The sequence below is a fragment of the Aquarana catesbeiana genome, linkage group LG06 (genome assembly GCF_042186555.1).
Source record: "Aquarana catesbeiana isolate 2022-GZ linkage group LG06, ASM4218655v1, whole genome shotgun sequence".
Classification (NCBI taxonomy): Eukaryota; Metazoa; Chordata; class Amphibia; order Anura; family Ranidae; genus Aquarana; species Aquarana catesbeiana.
In genome coordinates this window covers 381,636,951-381,655,770 of record NC_133329.1, presented here as the reverse complement: position 1 = coordinate 381,655,770, position 18,820 = coordinate 381,636,951, and the positions used below count along the sequence as shown (strand labels likewise).

Sequence of the window (18,820 nt, the reverse complement as noted above, 5' to 3'; positions counted from 1 at the left end):
ATATTGCAATGATCGCCATTTTATTCTCTAGGGTCTCTGATTAAAAAAAAACATAATATTTGGGGGTTTTAAGCAATTTTCTATAAAAAAATATGGATTTTAACTTGTAAGAAACAAATGTCAGAAATAGGAATAGGCATGAAAGGGTTAACTAATCTTTTTTTTTTTTGTATAATTCTCCTTTAAGGGGGCGTGACAGGGGGTGTGTCCTATGCCTGTATACTTTTGCTAATAAGTGTCCCTCATTCCTATCCCAAAAAGTTGGGAGGTATGCGTTCCATATAGATTCTGTGTACAGAACACCTTCAGGTAGCCATATTGCATTTAAAGAAAATTACAGAGCTGCAGATTGAAAACACAGCTCCCAACTGTCCCTGATTTGGAACAATGTCCCTCTGTCCCTCATGCCACCTCATTCGTCCCTCATTTTGGTCTGATCTATATAGATGTATATAAAATGTACTTTTTATCTTTCAAAAAGTGTTTCCCAGTGCTAAACCTTTCATCTGATTTCTAAATTGCTGCATTTGTACATTTTAAAAGCCAATATAAAGGAATAGTAGTGGTAAAAAAAAGTCCTTGTGGATTTAATGAACCTTTTTTTTGGTTAATTCTCCTTTAAGGGGGTGTGGCAGGGGGCGTGTCCTATGCCTACTTACATTTGTTGGTCTCAAAATCTTGGGAGGTATGTTGAAAAGGAAAGGTAATTATTAATAACATTCAATTACAATATGAATTGTGTCACAATTGTATACTCTAAATTATTTTTTCTTTACTTGATGTTTTTATTTCCCCCACGAAAGTGGATTTACCCTTTAAGGATTGTAAACTGCCATAAATTACATTTTGTTTTTTGGGGGGTTTTATTTTGCTTCCTCTGGATAGGCTGTGGGTGTGGGATTGTGTATACGGATGTTTTCTTTTTTTTTTTTTTTTTTGTTGAATAAAATTGACTTGTGTCTTTGTATAACTTGACTATGTAACATTTTTGTTTTTGGGTTAAATAACTTTTTCGTTTTTCCTTTGCACGTGATTGTCTAGTCTTTGCAAAGCGCATTTCCTCTTTGTTTCACCTCCTTCTCTAAAGTAAGCGAAAAATCGCTTAGAGAGTGAGCATGCTCCACTCCTTTAGTAAATCATCCCCCCTGAGCCCCCCCCCCCCCCCCCCAGGAATTGGCCCACAGGTGCCCATAGGGAGGTCCTGGCTGCGTCCTCGGTGTAGATTCCATGCATTGATTATGCTGCACGTTGGTTTGGCAGGAGATGGATGGCATCATAGCTTGGAGGTGTGTCTTGCAGATAGTGAGGACCAGGCTGGGATGCTGGGATTCAGTGTAGCAGAGCTTGTGCTGTGTGCTGCACGCTGTGTGCTGTGCGCTCTGCGCTCTCCCTCTTCTCTCCGCTAAAGCTGGATTATTCTTCTTCCCTGCAGGAATGGCTCCTGACACCATCCAACCATGAGGATACGCTCACATCTGCAGCCAGCCATCCCTCGGATTCCTTCTCCATAGAAGCCGGTGACTTTGCTGACTTTCTGAGGCTCCGTCTCTGCGTCTCGCTCGCCTTGTGCAAGATGTTCAGTTCTTCTCTCCATCAGCAGCAGGTCTTTGATTAAAGGTAAGTGACCTGTGACTGTGTGCAGCCCTTAGGGGGTCTTCTGACCATCATTAGATTTAATCATGCAGAGAAAGGCGCAAAGTGCAGTCAGTCGGGTTTTTGGCGTTCATCTGATTGGTTGCTGGGGGTTACTGCACTCCGCCTGTATCGCACTTTGCTCTGGTTAAGGAATATGCTTGGAGCGCGTTGATACTTAAGCTGGAGTTGTTGTACACTGACAAAGTCAGATCCTGGGGTACTACAAGTTCCAGGACGCTTTGACAGCAAGCCACAGATTGCACTGCAACACAGAGGGACTACCGGTCCCAGCAGATATCAGCCCTTGGATAAATGATTGGAGGAGATATGATATGCCGTGTCAGGTTCTGTAGAACCATAAGTCCCAGGGTGCCTTGGAGGGGCAAACCACAGGGCACACCGCTGGCCGTTGGGAATACAAGACCCAGCAGGCGTCAGCCCCTGGATGAGTGGTTTTGCTAGATATGGCATGTTCTCTCTGGTTCTGTAGAACCATAAGTCCCAGGATGCCTTGGACGGGCAAGCCACAAGGCACACTATTGGCTACTGGGAACACAAGACCCAGCAGGTGTCAGCCCCTGGTTAAATTATTTTGCTAGATATGGCATGCTCTCTCTGGTTCTGTAGAACCATAAGTCCCAGGGTGCCTTGGAGGGGCAAACCACAGGGCACACCACTGGCCGTTGGGAATACAAGACCCAGCAGGCGTCAGCCCCTGGATGAGTGATTTTGCTAGATATGGCATGTTCTCTCTGGTTCTGTAGAACCATAAGTCCCAGGATGCCTTTGCGGTTGGAGGAAAGTGCAAGCCCCTAAGAGCATTGCCTGTTGGAGGAACTATGAGTCCCAGCAGACTCAAGCCTCTGGGTAAATTATTGTTTTAGATATGGCATGCCTTGTCGTTTTCTGTAGAACCATAAGTCCCAGGATTCCTTAGAGGTGCAAGCCACAGGGTGCACTGCTGTCTGCAGAGACTACAAGTCCCAGCAGATGTCAGCCCCTCGGTGAGCTATTGTGCTAGATATAGACATCTGGAGAACCATAAGTCCCAGCATGCCTTTGCGGCTGGGGGAAAGTGCAAGCCTCTAAAGCCATTGCTGGTTGAAGGGACTACCAGTCTCAGCTTCCTCCAGCCCCTGGACAAATGATTGGAGTAGATATGACATCCCATGTCAGGTCCTGTAGAACCATAAGTCTCAGGATTCCTTAGAGGTGTAAGCCACAGGGTACACTGATAGCTGGAGAGACTACAAGTCCCAGCAGATCCGAGCTCCTGGATGAGTGATTGTGCTAGATATAGATATCTGGAGAACCATAAGTCCCAGGATGCCTTTGCAGCTGGAGGAAAGTGCAAGCCTCAAAGGTCATTGCTGGTCGGGGGGACTACCAGTCCTAGCAGACTCCATCCCCTGTGTGAATTATTGTAGTAGGTATGACATGCCATTCTGTAGAATCACAAGTCCCAGGATACCTCAATGGCTGGATGGGCATGCAAGCCATAGTGTGCATTGCTGGGTGGAGGCACTAGTAGTCCTAGCAGTCCTTAACACCTGAGTGAATGCTGGCACTAGAAATCACATGCCCCGTCAGTTTCTTTGATCCCAGGATGCCTTTGCAGTTGAAGGGACGTGCAAGCCCAAGGGTATTGCTGGTTGGAGGGACTACAAATCCCAGCAGACTTCAGCCCCTTAATGGATGATTGCACTAGATATTAAAAGCCCTGTCAGTTTCTGGAGAACATTGAACCCCAAGCTGCCTTGGAGGGGCAAGCCATAGGGTGCATTGCTGGCTTGGGGGACTATAAGTCCCAGCAGATTCTAGAACCTGGATGAGTGCTTGTACTAGAAATCTCATGCCCCGTCAGTCTCTGTGGAACCACGAGTCCCAGGATGCCTTGGCAACTAATATAGGTACGAAAAACATTGGCTTTTCCAGGCAAGCCTTTCAGTCCCTGGAAATAAGGAATGATTGGCAACTGCCCATCAAAAGATCAAAATACTGATGAATTATAAGCAGAGAAATGCTGGTATGGTTTATGGTGCCTTGGAACCTTAAAGGCTGTTTTGTAGTTCATTGGTCCCTAAAATTCCAGTGATTATCCATGTTGGTTCTCAATTCTTGGACTTGTAGTTCCTCAGTCCCTAAAAATCCAGCAGTTCTATATGTTGGCTTGCACTGCTTGGACTTGTAGTTCCTCAGACCCTAAAAATCCAGCAAATATCCGTGTTTGTTCCCACAGTTTAGAGTCTCAGTCCCTGAAAATCAGGTGATCCTCCATGTTGGCTCCTACTGCTTGGACTTGCAGTTCCTCAGACCCGAAAAATTCAGTGATTCTCCGTGTTAGTTCCCCTTTGACATGTAGTTCCTCAGTGCCTAAAAATCCAGCAGTTCTATATTTTGGCTTGCACTGCTTAGACTTGTAGTCCCTCTGTCCTTAAAAATCCAGCAATTATCCATGTTGGCTCCCACTGCTTGGACTTTTAGTCCCTCTGTCCATAAACATCCAGTGGTTTTCCATGTTGGTTCTCACAGCTTGGACTTGTAGTTCCTCAGTCCCTAAAAATCAGGTGATCCTCTATGTTGGCTTGCACTGCTTGGACTTGTAGTTCCTCAGTCCCTAAAAGGTGATCCTCTATGCTGGCTTGCACTGCTTGGACTTGTAGTTTCTCAGTCCCAAAAAATCAGGTGATCTTCTATGTTGGCTTGCACTGCTTAAACTTGTATTTCCTCCGTCCCTAAAAATCAGTGATTTCCCACGTTGGTTCCCATTGCTTGGACTTGTATTTGTAGTGCCTCAGTCCCTGAAAATTGGGTGATCCTCTATGTTTGCTTGCACTGCTTGGACTTGTAGTTCCTCAGTCCCTAAAACTCAGGTGATCCTCTATATTGGCTTGCACTGCTTGAACTTGTAGTTCCTCCGTCCCTAAAAATCAGGTGATCCTCTATGTTGGCTTGCACTGCTTGGACTTGCAGTTCCTCAGTCCCTGAAAAATCAGGTGATCCTCCATGTTGGCTTGCACTGCTTGGACTTGTAGTTACTCCGTCCCTAAAAATCAGGTGATCCTCTATATTGGCTTGCATTGCTTGGACTTGTAGTTACTCCGTCCCTAAAAATCAGGTGATCCTCCATGTTGGCTTGCACTGCTTGGACTTGTAGTTTCTCAGTCCCTAAAAATCCGGTGGTTCTGCATGTTGACTCACACTACAATATTGGATCATGCAGTTGTTTCTCATTCCCTAAAACATCCAGCAATTCTTCATATTGGCTTGCACTGCTTGCACTTGTAGTTCCTCAGGTCCTAAAAATCCATCAGTTCTCCATATTGATTTCCATTGCTTGAACTTGTAGTTCCTTAGTCCCAGTGGTTCTCCACGTTGGCTCGCACCATTTGAACTTGTAGTTCCTCATTCCCTAAAAGAATCCAGCGATTCTCAATGTTGGCTTGCACTTTTTACACTTGTAGTTCCTCAGTCCCTAAAAACCCAGCCCCTCTCCATGTTGCTGTTCCCATCTGGGGTTTGTAGTTGCAGAACGTCATCAGGGATCATTGCAATGCATAGCTGCCAGCTGTTCCTGATTTCAGCTCCGCTCACTGGCTTTGAAGATTTGATTGCAGTATTGTCCCAGCAATTCAGAACTGGGCAAGTCGTTTGTGAAAAATTCAAATTTTTGTGTGTTAAAATTACTTATTTCCACGTGTTAATGTTTTATCAGCTTTTAAGCTTTGATATACAAAAAAATTGAAATAAGTAATACATTTAACTCATCGGTTTGGATCTCAGCCATGACTGCATGGAGTTTGCATGTTCTCCCTGTGCCTGTGTGGGTTTCCTCAGGGTACTCCGGTTTCCTCCCACACTCCAAAGACATTGGATCCTGTCTAAATTTGCCCTAGTATGTGTATGTATGAATGTGAGAAGGACCTTAGATTGTAAGCTCTGGAGGTCATGGAATAATGTGAGTGAACAGTATATAAAGTGTTGCATACGTTGTCAGTGCTTTATAAATACCTGTAATAAATAAAATATTTCAAATACTTATGCTAATGTCTGCTTTACAAAAGCTAGAGAAACATAGTCTTTCCCCAGTTTTAGCAGAGGCTGTCTGGAACTTGTAGTTCGGCACTGGTTACCTACATAGAAGCAATGCATTCTGGTACTTGTAGTACCACAGCAGCCAGAAGCCGCATCTTACATACGCACAATTGAAAGGCGGTAGGAGTATTCACTGCGATCTATAGGCGATCGTTGTTCGTATTCTGAAGGATAATTGTCTTTTCACACCTCGGCTCCGCAGAGATTTCTATAGATTGTTCTTATGAATGTTAAGGTGGAATTGAGGCCACACATACCGTATTTATCACGTATAACACGCACAGGCCTATAACACGCACATTCATTTTAAGAGGGAAGTTTCAGGAACAAAACTTAAATGTTAAATAAGGAACTTTGAAGCAAAATAAGGGTCAGTGCCCATCTGCAGCCTCACCGATGCCATCAATACAGCCTGATCAATGCCCATCTGCAGCCTCATCAGTCCACATCAATGCAGTCTCACCATTGCCATCAATGCAGCAGCCTCACCATTGCCATCAGTGCAGCCTGATCGATGCCCATCTGCAGCCTAGAGGGGACAGGGAGGGGGACGGGACGAGCGCCGACAGATTACATACAATGAGAATCTCCTATGATAGACAGAACAGTGGTCCAATGGCGGCCCAGGAGACGGGACTTCCTATTACAGAGACCGCCAAGTAAACAGGAGATTCTCACTGTATGTAATCTGACGGCCCTCGTCCCGCCCCCCTCCCTGTCCCCTCCGAGGCAACTAAAATTGAAGTATAACACGCACACGCTATTTGCACTCGTTTTGCAGGGTGAAAAAGTGAGTGTTATATGCCAATAAATACAGTACTTAACGTAGTTCCAACGGTCTGATGTTTACGAGGCCCCTTGCTGGGAGCAGGCATCTTCTCCCCGGGTTCTTATGGGTTTTGGTCTTCGGGCTGTTTTGATTGTGATTGGATTGAATGGTGCAATGATCCCGGTACACTTTGCTGTGCAAGCGCAGCTTACTGTACGATCCACAAAGTATTGGGAATAGGCAGGTAAGTGTACTTTATTGTAGATAAGACATTACATGTCCCTTCTGCATTAAGGATTTTTTTTTAACTTTAATTCCACTTTATATTCACAGGATTTTACCTAAGACAGCACATAGGGGTTGATTTACTAAAACTGGAGAGTGCAAAATCCGATGCCGCTGTGCATGGTAGCCAATCAGCTTCTAACTTCAGCTTGTTCAGTTAACCTTTGACAAGAAAATCCTGGAAGCTGATTGGTTTCTATGCAGAGCTGCACCAGATTTTGCTCCCTTCAGTTTTAGTAAATAAACCCAATAGTACTCATCTAGTCCGCTCCATAAGGCCAGGCTCTCATCTCGGCATTTTCGGTGTCTCACGTTTGCACTCGTGGAATGGCACCAAACTTCAATGCTTAAAATTCTCCATAGGCAACGCTTAAATTTTTTTTACAGGTTACCATTTTAGCATTACAGAGGGAATCTGGCGCTAGAATTATTGCTCTTGCTCTAACTATCGTAGTAATACCTTACATGTGTGGTTTGAATGCCATTTACATATGCGGGCGGGACCTACGTATGTGTTCGTTTCTGCTGCGAGCACAAGGGGATGGGGGCACTTTTAAATTATTATTATTATTTTTTTTTTACACTTTCCCTCTAATTTTTTATTTTTGATCACATTTCTTCCTATTGCAAGGAATGTAAAAATCCCTTTTAAATATGAATAGGGCACGACAGGTCCTCATTACAGAGAGATCTGGGGTCTATAAGTCCCCACATCTCTTCTCTATGCTGGAAATCCTGGGATCAAAAAAAAAAAAAAATTGATCTCAGGCTTTCCAGCAAAAAAACGTCAGTGTGTACATCTGCCCATGCCGGAAGTGATGTCATGACGTCGCTTCCGGCTTTCGAGGGTCATAGAGATGGCCGGGGACCATGTGGTCCCTGGCCAGCTCTATGGTAAACTGCTGCGACTGGTGGATTTATTCTCTGGCTCCCCGATCACAGGGAAGAGACCGGAGGGTGGCGGGAGGAGGGGCGTCCCTTCCCGCCATCTGTAAAAGCCATCAAGCAGCTAAACAGCCGCTATGATGGCTTTTACACTGTAGGGAGTCACCGGCTGAAAATAAGATATCTGGATGATGTCTGTAGCTGCACCCATCATCCAGATATCTCCACTTCAAGTCTCTGACATCAACCCAGGGGAAGTGGTTAAATAATACTACTCACCTGCTCTGTGCAATGTTTTTTTTTGCTGTGCATAAAGGGTTTTTTCTTTGCATTAAGGTAAAAAATCTTTACAACCACTTTAAATGGACTGCTGTACATCTGTTTGTAGGCAGATGCAGTCTATTTTCTCTGCTGCAGGTGGTGCTCAACCGCAGCAGCAGTGCAGAGGAAGAGGAAGTCAGGAGGAACGTGGTTCCTCTGTGGTTTCCTGGGTCACCAGGGCAGTGACCTGGTTGGATGCTGACAGCCCATGTGACTCTGGCAGCCATCTTGGGTCAGGCTGAGTCTATTTAAGACCCTGGCTCCTGAGTTTGGCATGCATTTAGCTTGTGGGTAGTGTAAGGACAGGTCACCCAGCTTTCAGGGACAGTAATAGCAGCAGGGAAAGGTTTCAGGTGAGTAGGGAAAGCTTAGGGATCCTCCACTCTTCTCGGAAGCCTCCCTATTTGGTCACGGAAAAGCCAGGCCGCATTCTGCCCCTCAAGACAGATGCTGAGATCTACTCGGCTACAACCTGCTGTTCATCTGTGAGTGTTTCTGGTCGGGCTTCCTTCCTCTGGGCTTCTTGTGAACTCTTATACTTTGACAATACAAGTGATTTATATTGCACCTAGACTGTGTGTGAGTTACTGCCGCCGCACCACGCTGCACCCACCCACATGTTTCCCACAGGGAAAAAGTCCCCAAGGCTAGGCTCACATCAATGCGGCCCTGTGCACTGGCACAGCAGCTTATTCATTTTAGAGGGCTTCTGTACCTGAGAGAAAGAGAATAGGTCCCTGGATCTTCTGCCAAAACACACCCACAGGGAACTGCAGGGTGCTGCGGAACTATTTGGTTTCCCGCACCTGAAAGTGTGCTGCGTTTTCAGATGTATGGGGATGCCATTAATAATAACGCCCACGCCACTGCTAAAGAAAAGTGTGTTTTACAGATGCTCCCACAATAGTGTGAATCTAGGCTGAGTAGAATGGAGCCTCATAATGATTTTGCACCATACAGTTTCATGCACTCGATAAGACGCTGCTCTAGAAGAGAAACTGCAGATAAACAGGTACATCTTGTGAAGGAAGATTTGTTTCATCTCTGTGTATCACCTAAGGATAGTCATTTCACTGTGTATATGTAATGGGGCATACACACGGTCGGACTTTTTGGCTACAAAAGTCTGACAGCCTGTCCGACAGACTTTTCAACAGACTTTCGACGGACTTTTGGCGGACTTTAAACGGACTTTCTAACGACCGGACTTGCCTACACAGGATCACACCAAAGTCCGATGGATTCGTACGTGATGACTTACACCGGACTAAAATAAGGAAGTTGATAGCCAGTAGCCAATAGCTGCCCTAGCGTGGGTTTTTGTCCGTCGGACTAGCATACAGACGAGCGGATTTCTGGGTCCGGCGGAGTTACGACGTAAAGATTTGAGTGCCGGTTCACACCGGTGCGATGCGAGAACACTGCGAATCCACTGCGTGTTCCCGCATCGCATGTCAGTTCAAACTGCCATATGCGAATCGCTGGGGAGTGTCAATACATTGTTAACGACACCCCCAGTTCAGCTCGCGTATCGCACTGCGAACTGACAGTTCGGACATGAATCGGAACGCATATGTGTGAACACACATGCGATCCGATTCTGGTCCGAACAGAAAAAAGGGTCCTGTGCGTGTTTGCACCGAATGCGGTGCGATATCAGCCATACTATCTCTATGGCTGATATCACACCACACAGACATCGCATGTAATGTGAACGGCAGTGCGCTGCGAATTACATGCGATTTCTGTGCGATGTTTGGCATCGCACCAGTGTGAACCGGCACTGAAGCATGTTCCAAATCTAAAGTCCGTCAGATTTGCGACTGGAAAAGTCCGCTGAAAGTCCAGGGAAGCCCACACGCGATCGGATTGTCTGCCGGATTTGGTCCGTCGTCGTCCGTCTGACTTTTGCAGCCGAAAAGTCCGACCGTGTGTACGCCCTATAAGAGTTTCAAACTCATTTAAATTATCATAAGCCAATTGACAGAGGGTGTATTCGCCAACAGGTATATTATTCCCCTTACACATTCAGCTGTGTGTACTTTCTTTTTTTTTTTTTTTTGTTTTGTTCTTGGACCAGGAGCATATCTAGGTTAACTGCTGCCCGAGGCGGATGTTTTTGAATGTTTTTGCCAGAAACATTGTTCTTTTTGTTCTTTTTGTTAAGTGGTTTGTGGGAGGGTTGCCACGGTATCAGTAACACCCGCAAAGATCATTCTGGCTTTTTAATGTTTCTGGTAATCCTGCAATATTCATTGGATGTTATGGTGCGGGTGGCACCAGTGTCCTAGCAACCAGCTAAGTAATGCTGCCCTATAAATAAAGCTGCAGTGAGGACAGACCGGGAAATTAGGACTCGTTCCCATGGGGCACAATAGTGCGGGCCCAGTGTCCCATCCAGCGTCTCATCCACTTCTGTTGGAACCCGCACATCCCCTGCATGTGTCAGTGCAGCCACGTGTTTCAGTAGAAATGAATAGTACACCGGCACAGAGATGCAGGCAACACATGTGCATCCCCATACCAGACAAACAAGGACCTGCACAGAACCTGCAGTAAAACCCCCCCCCAGGAAAATAGATTTTAAGTTCCATTATAATGGCGCAGGAAACTGTTGGAAGTAGCCTGCTCCACATGAACTAAGCAAAATATTTCAGTGCGCCACCTGCACCAGTTTTTATTTCAGAGTGAAAAAGAAACTGGCACAGGGTCTTCTCCTAATTAATGGAGTGAATGTGGCAGTTTTCCATATAGAAAACTGCCACAGATCCCCACCAGGTCTGACCTGTCATACAGGATGTGAGCAGACAGCCCATATCCCTGTCCCTGCTCATGCAGTGATTACACCCCTCCTCCTACCTCCTGCTCTGAGCTCAGCTGGGAAGGGGGGGGTTTGGCAGGGACAGACTGAGAGATCGGAACATGCAGCTCCAGCTCTCCTGTTCTCTGTGCTGTGTCTGATACATACAACCCCGGCAGAACAGAGAACTAACAGCTCCTAATTAACAAAGGGGGATGTGTCTCTTTTGTTAATTAGGAGCAGCATCTGTTTTTTATGTTTAGAACAGTGGTCTCCAAACTGCGGCCCGAAGAGGGGGGGGGGGGGCAGATGCGGCCCTTTGAGTGCTTTTTTTCTGGTCTTTGAGGCACTATTTCATCCACTGATACAAACAATGGGGCTCAATCTCCCCCCACCCCACCCCTACTAATACCAGTGAAGGAGCACAATTCCTCCAAATGACCCAAGGAGTCCAACTATTGGGCTCAATGACACAAATGGTGGGGCACAATTCCTTCCACTGAAACCAACAATGAGGCACAATTCCTCCCACTGACACCAACAATGGGGCACAATTCCTCCGAATGACCCAATGAGTCCAACTATTGGGCTCAATGACACCAACGATGAGGCACAATTCCTCCCACTGACACCAACAACAGGGCACTATTCCTCCCACTGACCCCAATGATTTGGCCCAAGACATTAGCAATGGGGCACAATTCCTCCAAATGACACCAATAATGGGGCATGAATCCTCCCAATGACACCAACACTGAGACACAATCCCTCCCGCTGGCTCCAAAGATGGGGCATTGTTTTTTTCCCACTGACATCGGGACCTTTTCTACTCCCAGTGGCCACAGTCTGGCCCCCCTAAAGTTTGAAGAACAGTAATCTGGCCCCCTGTTTAGAAAGTTTTAGAGGAGTGGTTTGCAGCGCTCTTTGTTGATTTCCTCCAGAGTGTCCGGTATGGACATTCTTGCCTCAGTGCAATCCACCTACAAGGTGGTGTGTCCATGTCTGGGACTGCACATCTGCTGTGCCCATCCTGAGGCACTCACTTTCTACCTGCTGGGCTTTATATATATTTTACATTATAGAGCATGCATGGGAAGGAGCCGAAGCACACAAAGGTGAGCTGGAACCCCCAAATCTCCCAGGTGAACAGAAACAGAACTGGGGCCTTATGGCTGAGAGATTTCACCATTGGTGTATCTAATGGTAGCCACACAGTCATCATTTTTTCTATCCAATCAATGTGCGAATTTGACCAAAACAATAAAATCTGCAAACAATGGAATAGCCATAGCTTCCCTTCTGATCGATTTAGATTTAAATACAAACAAAATTAGTCGATCAGCCAGGGTAGAATATTATCAATCGTTTTGCATGCTTTGTTCATGAATTCAGTCATATTTTGATCAATCAGTTTATGAGATTACATGCTGGCAACAGAGATCAAATTAATAATTTATGATCTCAAGTTCCGATTGTATCTTAGCTATCAACTGAAATCCACTTCTCTGTGTGTGACATATTAACCACTTGCCGACTGCCCTATAGAAGATATACTGCTACAGGGTGGCGGCTGTGCGCAGGATCGTATACATCTACATGATCCTGCACTTCCTGGTAGCGGGCGTGAATGCACTTTATCGGCGGCTCACCCCCGCCTTGATTATACACAGCCGATTAGCGGGTACCGCAGACTCTATGTCCGCTGTTACCCGCCGATCATTTAGTACAGAGGCAAAACAGCAGTCTGCCTATGTAAACAAGGCAGATCGCCGTTCTGTCAGTAGGGGAGGCATGAATTCTGTGTTTCAGGCACAAGGATCCATGTCTTCCCCTAGTAAAAGCACCTCCCACACGGTACAAAAACATTGTCTAGGCACACAGTTAACCCTTTGATCTTCCCTAATGTTAACCCTTTCTCATCCAGAGTCATTAGTACAGTGACAGTGCCTATTTTTTAGCACTGATCACTGTATTAGTGTCATCGGTCCCAAAAAAAGTGTCAAAAGTGTCAGTTAGGTGTCAGATTTGTCCGCCACAATATTGCAGTCCCACTAAAAGTCGCTGATCGCCACCATTACTAGTAAAAATAAATAAATAAAAATTCCATGGATATATCCCATAGTTTGTAGACGCTATAACTTTTGCGCAAACCAATCAATATACGCTTACTGGGATTTTTTGTTTTTGCCAAAAGCATGTAGCAGAATACATAGTGGCCTAAATTTATGAAGACATTTGATTTTTTACTTTTTTTATTGGATATATTTTATAGCAGATATTAAAAAATATTGTTTTTTTTTTAAATTCTGTATTTTTTTGTTTATAGTGCAAAAAATAAAAACCACAGAGGTGATGAAATACCACCAAAAGAAAGCTCTATTTGTGGTAAAAAAAAGACACACATTTTATTTGGGTACAGTGTCGCACGACCGCGCAATTGTCAGTTGAAGTAACGCAGTGCCGTATCGCAAAAAATGGCCTGGTCAGGAAGGGGGGAAAATCTTCTCTTAAGTGGTTAATTGAAGGTGCTGTTAACTATGGGTCAATTATTCCTATTGAAGGTGATCAATCGTAAAAGAAATCAATCATTTATCAAAGTGCATTTATCAAAGTGCTGTTGACTGTAGATAAAGTACTCCTATCGAAGGAGATCAATCGTAAAGGAAATCAATCATTTATAAAAGTGCTGTTGACTATAGATCAAGTATTCCTATTGAAGGAGATTGATAAGAAAAGAAATCATTTATCAAAGTGCGTTTGGCCACCATAAGACATATAAGAATCCAGAGAGTGATTCAGTCCACCTGTCTTTAGTTGTAAGTAATGGTGGCCATTAACGCTTCTGTTTTTTTATTCCATGGATCTGTGATTCAATTAAAACGGTGAATCTGCAAAAAATCGAATAGCCATAACTTCCATTTTGGTCAATTTAGACTTAATTATGATTGGATTCGATAAAACTGAGTTGATTGGCCAGTGCCAAAAAGTATCAATCATTTGCATCAATTGGCAGCACTAAGATATTTTGTAAATGAAAAAGATCATTCAGATGATTAGAATCCATGGGGGAAACAGAGATACAATAAATAACTAACGATCGTAAGTTACAATCTTATCTATCGAAATCCACTTCCCATGTGTGGCATATTGATCAAGTGGGTTTGTTGACTATAGATTGATTATCTTGATTGGAAGAGATTGATCAGAAAAGATACTGATTATTTATGGAAGCATGTATGGCCCCCATTACACATATAAGGAGCCAGGGAGTGACTCAGCCCAAAAGTCTCCAGCTATAAGATATCACTTTTCAATGGACCTACCCTTTAACCCCCTCCCGCCCTGGCGTCCCCTTTAAAAGGGTGGATTGGTGATAATGTGACCTGTGATTGGCTGTCAAATGATCGGAAGCTGCCCCCGCCAGCTAATGATGTTTAGTTGGGACCAAGAGCTGTTTCGTCTTGGTGCTCCCAGCTATGTGCTCCCAGCACATGAACATTGCCCATCCAGCGGCGCATATGTGCAGTGTATAGGCATTAAAGCCCACCTTTGTGCCACAGCACATTTGTGTTACTGGGGTGTAAATGGGTTAAAGTGGTTGTAATACTGAAGGTAGGGTTGCCACTTTTTCTTCAAGCCCAACCCGAACACTTTAGCGGCACACAGTAATTTTTTTTTTTTTTAGTATACACTATAGGATTTTAACAGAACTGGGACACCTTTGGGAACTCCAAAGAGATTAGTAATGCGGCACACATAGTGCTCCGTCACCCTCCTGTCAAGTTCTGTACTGAGCCACATTTTTGTTTGAATATTGTGTCCGGGTTTCAGGTGGACTGAAACCCAGACACATGATTCAATTTCATGACACCCGGACACATGATTCAATATCTTGCAGGACAATTTCATGGGTCAGATGGTAAATGCACCAACAAGAAACAATGCATCACTAGACCTACTGGTTCCTAACAAAACAGTCCGGATGTGGAAATACGGGACAATTTAGGAAACAGGGACCACGGGTCAATTCGTTTCAGTATAGATAACAGAAATAGGAAGCACAAGGGTAATACAAAGACACTACATTTCAAAACAGCCAACTTCCCTAAATGTGATTTTGCTAGAAAATATTAAATGGGATAAAATCCTAGGAACAAAGAACACGGAGGAAAAATGGGAGTGCTTTAAGAGCATTATAAAATAAAGGTATTGGTTAGTGCATTCCAATGGGAAATACATTTAAAAGAGCTAATAAAAATCCTGGGTGGCTCAACTCCAACGTAAAAATGCATATAAAAGCAAAAGAAAAGGCCTTCAAAAAATAAAAGCCTGAAGGGTCGTTGTCAGCATTCCATCATTACAAAGAATGCAATAAGAAATGTAAGGATACAATCAGGGTGGCTAAGATAGAACATGAAAGGCACATAGCGGAGAAGAGTAAAAAAAAATCCTAAGAAATTATTTAAGTATATTAATAGTTAGAAAGGAAGGCCAGAACATATTGGCCCCATAAGGGATGATGAAGGGAATCTGGTTACAAAAGACAGAGAGATGGCGAAAGGTTTTGAATATATTCTTCTCCTCAGTCTACACAAAGGAAATGGGGGGGATAGAGTAACCAAGGCGGTTATAATAATCTGCATAACACATCACAGGAAGCACCCTCATGGCTAACAGAGGACAGAATTAGAAATAGACTTGAAAAACCTAACATTAATAAGTCACCAGGACCAGATGGTTTGCACCAGAGGGTCCTTAAGGAACTCAGTCAAGTGATAGCCAGACGATTGTCCCTAATTGACTGGAATGGTACCAGCAGATTGGAGAAAAGCCAAAGTGGCCCCAATATTTAAAAAAGGACGCAATACATCCCTGGGAGCTACAGACCAGTTAGTCTAACATCAATAGTATGCAAGCTATTGGAGGGGATGATAAATGATTATATACAAGATTTCAGTAATGAGAACGGTATCATTAGCAGTAATCAACATGGACTCATGAAAAATCTTTCTTGTCAGACCAATCTATTAACCTTCTATGAAGAAGTGAGCTGCCATCTAGATAAAGGAAGGCCTGTAGATGTGGGGTATCTGGATTTTGCAAAGACATTTGATACAGTTCCCCACAAACGTTTACTGTACAAAATAAGGTCCGTTGGCATGGACCATAGGGTGAGTACATGGATTGAAAACTGTCTACAAGGACGAGTTCGGAGGGTGGTGATAAATGGGGAGTACTCGGAATAGTCAGGGGTGGGTAGTGGGGTTCCCCAGGGTTCTGTGCTGGGACCAATCCTATTTAATTTGTTCATAAACGATCTGGAGGATGGGGTAAACAGCTCAATCTCAGTATTTGCGGATGATACAAAGTTAGGCAGGGCAATAACGGCTAAGCAGGATGTGGAAAGCCTACAAGAAGACCTAAACAAATTAATGGGGTGGGCAACTACATGACAAATGAGGTTTAATGTTGAAAAATGTAAAGTAATGCATTTGGGTGCCAAAAATGTGAATGTTATTTATTCACTAGAGGGAGAACCCCTCTAGGATGGAAAAGGACCTGGGGGTCCTAGTAGATGATAGGCTCAGCAATGGCATGCAATGCCAAGCTGCTGCAAGCAAAGCAAAAAGAATATTGGCATGCATTAAAAAGTAGATTTACTCCGGAGATAAAACGATAATTCTCCCACTCTACAAGAATCTGGCTTGGCCGCACCTGGAGTATGCCGTCCAGTTCTGGGCACCAGTCCTCAGGAAGGATGTACTGGAACTGGAGAGAGTCCAGAGAAGGGCAACAAAGCTAATAAAGGGACTGGAGGATCTCAGTTATGGGAAAAGACTACAAGCATTGAACTTATTCTTGCTGGAGAAGAGACGCTTAAGAGTGGATATGATATCAATGTACAAACACTGCACTGGTGACCCTAGCATAGGGAAAAAACTTTTTATTGAAAGGGAATTTAAAAAGACAACACGGCCATTCACTAAAATTAGAAGAAAAGAGGTTTAACCTTAAACTGTATAGAGGGCTCTTTACTGTAAGACCAGTAAGGATGTGGAATTCTGTTCCACAAGCAGTGGTATCAGCGGGGAGCATCGATAATTTCAAAAAACTATTAGATGGGTACCTTAACGACCACAACATACAGGGATATACATTTTACTATTAACATATAAGTACACACACAGGTTGGACTGGATGGACTTGTGTCCTTTTTCAACTTCACCAGCTATGTAACTATGTAAAACCCAGACTGTCCGGGTGATTCCCAGACAGGTGGCAACCCTAGTTGAAGGTGTTTTACCTTCATACATTCTGTGCATGAAGGTAAAAAAAACCTTCTGTGTGCTGCTCCCCCCCACCCCCCCAAATACTCACCTGAGCCCCCTCACGATCCAGCGATGTGCACCAGAGTTTTAGCTGTCCTGGGACTCCGTCTCCTCATTGGGTGAGACACAAAGCAGCCCCACTTGCTCTATGCATCCATTATAAACTTAGAGCCGCAGCTTGGCCCCACCCCCAGTCTCTCCTTATTGGCTCGCTGTGATTGACAACAGCGGGAGCCAATCTATCACAGTCAGCGAGCCAATGAGGAGAGACCGGGGCGGGGCCAAGCTGTGGCTCTACGTGTCTTATGGATGCGTAGAGCAGGGTTTGGGAGTGAGCATGCAGCGGTGCCCCCATAGCAAACAGCTATAAGCAAAACCATTACACAGAGCAGGTAAGTATAACATGTTTTTTTTTTTTTTTATAAAGCGGAACCTTTGGACCCCTTTCACACGAGCCGCTTAGGGCGTCAGCGGTAAAGCGAAGCTATTTATAACGCTATAGCACCTGCAAAACGCTCCAGTGTGAAAGGGGTGCTAATACCACTTTAAATTGGAGAGAAATGAAGAACAAAGAGAAGAAAGAGAAAAAAGAAAAGAAGACGGGGTGGGCGATTTTTGGGTTTCCTGCCTGCTGCTGGGATGAAGCTGACTGAAAAGCTGTCCTGTATTCAGAACAAAGCCAACGTATTGGCTGCGTCGTGCAGCGAGCGGCGGTGTCAGGGGGTGGTGAATGTGCGTGTATTCAGTTTCCCCAGCCCGGCAATCACTTGTAAAATTGGATATCTTCCACCTCCAACATCTTTCTATTAGATTTCACAAATCGGTGCGTGGCTCGGCGCTCAGAGACTTCCGCTGCGTTTCTATTCACCCGGCTCCGCTGACAGATCACACACACATGTACACATGCTGCACGGCTTTCGCAGGCTATTACATGAGTGAGGACAGGCATTAACCTCCTGCTCCAAGCTGACTAATGTTCTGTGACGCTGGAATAAGATTGTCACCTCAAGGCCACTAATAATTCACAGCTTCGCCTTCGGAGAGGAACAGATGGAGGTGATGGACTGCAAGTCTCAGCATTAAATTGCACTTTATTAACAGCTCCCGCACAGTGTTGTAAGCATGTTAAACACACTGATCAAGCCCTGGAAAATTATAAAAAAGAACCTTTCTACTCCAAGAAACATTGTCATGGAGTTATGTTTAAACCCCTTCACACCTAAGGGTAACACAAATCTTAAAGTGATTGTAAAGTTTAAAAAAAAAAACAAAACAAAATAACAAACATGTTATATATATATATATCTCCTCTATGTAAGGGTTTTGCACAGAGCGGCCCCGATCCTCCTTTTTTGCGGCGCTCCTGGCTCCTCCTTCCACGGAGAGCCGCATTCCCCAGGGACACGCGTGCGGGCGCGCACTCGGGTCCTGCTGCTGCGTCCATTGACACAGACAGCAGGACTGGGCCCCGCCCCCCCCAGCTCACTGGATTTGATTGACAGCAGCGGATCAGTCTATCCAATGAGGACCCAAGACAGTGGCTGGAGCTGCTGTGCTTGTTCTTGTCACTGGAACGATCGGGTTCAGGTAAGTAAAAGGGGGGCTCTGGGGGGGCTGGTGCAGCACAGAAGGTTTTTCTTTTTTTTTTTTTTATTTAATTATTTATTTTTTATAATGTATTTATTTTTCTTTTATATAACA

General features: G+C 44.6%; 1 protein-coding gene across 2 annotated transcripts in view; it reads left to right on the top strand.

Annotated features, from left to right (window-relative positions):
• Window positions 1-1,308: 1,308 nt before the first annotated feature.
• Window positions 1,309-18,820, top strand: part of THSD7B (thrombospondin type 1 domain containing 7B) — an 807,368-nt gene continuing 789,856 nt past the window's right edge. For both annotated transcript variants that reach the window (XM_073634254.1, XM_073634253.1), the window contains exon 1: window positions 1,309-1,617. The gene's annotated coding sequence lies outside the window, so the exon portion shown is untranslated. The remainder of the gene's footprint in view (window positions 1,618-18,820) is intronic.